The 2,876-nt window shown below is 34.5% G+C and overlaps 1 non-coding gene across 1 annotated transcript; it reads right to left on the bottom strand.

The window, feature by feature from the left end:
- Window positions 1–462: 462 nt before the first annotated feature.
- TRNAE-UUC (transfer RNA glutamic acid (anticodon UUC)) lies at window positions 463–535 on the bottom strand. Its single transcript has one exon. It is a non-coding gene; the product is annotated as a tRNA-Glu (tRNA).
- Between the last annotated feature and the right edge of the window lie 2,341 nt (window positions 536–2,876).

The raw sequence follows: 2,876 nt of genomic DNA on the forward strand, positions 1-2,876 counted from the left end.
AAAAACAGATTTTTCTATGCAAGTATATTTTTATTGACTGGATTATTTAACAGATCAAACAGGAAGACTGCAAAATTCATTAAATGTAGTTCTATAGTATAGGTGGTTTCAGAGATATAAAAAGAACATATATAAGATTTCGATTTTTTTTTTTTTTTTTTGCTTCTGAGGCTAATTGCGACGCTAAGGGTAAATGGCGAGGAAATGTAACGGAGGAGAAACAGTCCCAAAAGTTAGTAAGTTAATACCACAGAGATATTACAGTAGGTGTAGGTTCTATCACCAGAACATTTCTATTATAATAATACTGGTTATGCTGTACTGTTAGCTAAAGATGCTGATATTTGAGAAACTTAAAAGCTTATTTGCAAAATTTTAAGATAAATAATAATCTGTTAGACTGTAAACATATTTTATATCCATTCTGCACAAGATCCGATGACAAAATTTAAAAATTGTAATCCCCCAGACAGGGACTCGAACCCTGGACAGATATGTTGAAAGCCTAACGCTATACCAACTAAGCTATCTGGGCACAAGGTATTCTTTTCTTGAAAAGTTAGTTATGTTAAGAAATATATTGAAACACTTGAGAACACTTTTGGTCTGGTTCGACAGAGAAGGAGACAACATTTCCAAATTTTTACAGACTGGGTGTATTTTTCCACTATAGAGGCCTTCACTATATGTAATTCGAAACGCTAAAGTTCAGCTAGCTTCCAAAATTGAGGTAAAGATTGTGTTTGGCGAGATTAACAAGTTACAATTATATCCAGTTACGGACAAATAAAGCTAAAACTCTCAGATTTACTGTACTAGCCAAGCTTTAGTAACATTTTCCTTCACTTTAGTACAAATACCAAAGAAATAGGTATATTTTATTTATAATTTGACAAAATGTACTAGTATTTAATTCACAAAGTTAGGTAAAAAACAGTATTTTTAAAAAATATTGTTACTGCCTTCAAATTTTATGTTATTTAGCCACTAACAACTGGTTTACACTGTTTGGCATCCTTTAAAGAGGAATATAAGAAATTATTTGTTTAGTATTTTTACTACTTTATATTTATTTAAGAAAACAATTCTACAGTTTAACTTAATTTTAACAAATTGTTACTAATTTATATATCAAAGTTATGTTATTTAGAGTGTATGAAGGCGTATAAAGTTAATATTTGTACTTATCAGTTCAACTAACAATTATATTTTACACACAAAAGATAATGTTTACAGTTAAATTACTTGAATCAGAGAATAATATTTTACAGTAATTGATTAATTCAGCACTAGTCAGTACTTTTATGCATCAGAAAGTTTTCTTAATTTTCTATTACGCATGCTATTTTGGGCTATTCTTAAAATGTATTTCTAGGGCAAACTGGTTTAATTTTCTGCTTATAATGCAAAGTTGACAGTTTTCGCACAATGCATTGTACATTTGTTATATTCTCTACTTACAATCCAAATATTATGCTTATTTAATGTATAACTAACTAACTCTGTAGCCTTCTTAAACCCGAATGTTCATGGCTGCAGCAACATATGCCTTTCATCTGTCCATGTCCTGAGCAAGATCTATATACTCCTTTTCTTCCCTACCAATTTCCTTTTGGTCCATCTCTACATTATCCCTCCATCTTTGTTTTGGTCTGTCTATTGGTTTTTTACCATCAGGTTTCCCAACAAGAATCCTGTATACTCTTCTTTCCTCTCCCATTTGTACACAGGAATTCGAAAGAAACGCCCTCCCTTACGGTTATGCAATCCGGAATTTTATATCGTCTAGTTTCGCCTGGTAGAGTAGTTCCCGAGAGGAGCAGTGTTTCCAAACCTATTACCGTTGTGTTTCCAACCCCGTATTGGTTGGTTGGTTGTTGATTTGGTGTTTTAAGTCCACAATGCACAGTATGACTAATCGGGACTGGACCTACAGTTTAAAGTGGGATCCGAACCACTTTGTGCCTCCACCGGGACCCCTTGATTACAAGGCGACGACGCTACCACTACGCCATCCAAGCCTGTATTGCTTCGTAGAAGACGAAACCTTCACGTAACTTCTTCATTCGTGATTTACATTTGGTTTACAGACTCACATTACAGGACACTTTTTTCCTGTATTGTATGTTTTCTGGAGCATTTATTTTTCCTTCTGTGGAGAAAATTCTGTTATTATTTTACATCTTATTTTTCGCAGCTTCTCTACCATTTATTGGCTAATCGCAACAATGAGGATGAATGATGACTCGATGAAATTGATAAAAGGACAGTCATAAAGGAACCATGAGGAGCTAGATTCATATTTTTATTATTACTAATATCTTTCTCTTTTTTTACTTTACTTTTGGCTAGTCGCAACGATGAGGATTAGTGTATGATAAAATTCATGAAGGAACACTCATAAACAATCATACCCAGGCTGGGACTCGAACCCGGGAATTTCGGCAGCGAGATCAAAAGCCGACGGCTTACCACGCTCGGGCACAGCGGCGGCCAATTATTATTAGTGATATTGTCTGTAGTAGTATATTTTTCCACCATATTCTTTCACACAATCATGAAACGGATGAAAATTAAAATGTTAAAATACCTGCCTACGTTGTTTTTTTTAGCTTGCAATATAAAGCCCTACTGCACGAAGCCAAATTGTGGGAATACGAAACAGAACCAAGTTAATATATCTTGGCCGTGGAAAGTGTTAATAGAAAATCTAGAAAAGAGCCATTTAACAGTTGCCTGATTGCTTTTCCATTTGTTGTATGGGAAGAATTGTCTGAAATGTGTGTGTAGTGGCAGGCAAAAGAGAATACAAAGATCGAATAGAGAGGCAACACTGTCATTGTTCTGCACTGCACAGACCACGCGTCTCGTCGAGT

Source organism: Lepisma saccharinum, chromosome 11 (assembly GCF_977018435.1).
Source record: "Lepisma saccharinum chromosome 11, izLepSacc3.1, whole genome shotgun sequence".
NCBI classification, from domain to species: domain Eukaryota; kingdom Metazoa; phylum Arthropoda; class Insecta; order Zygentoma; family Lepismatidae; genus Lepisma; species Lepisma saccharinum.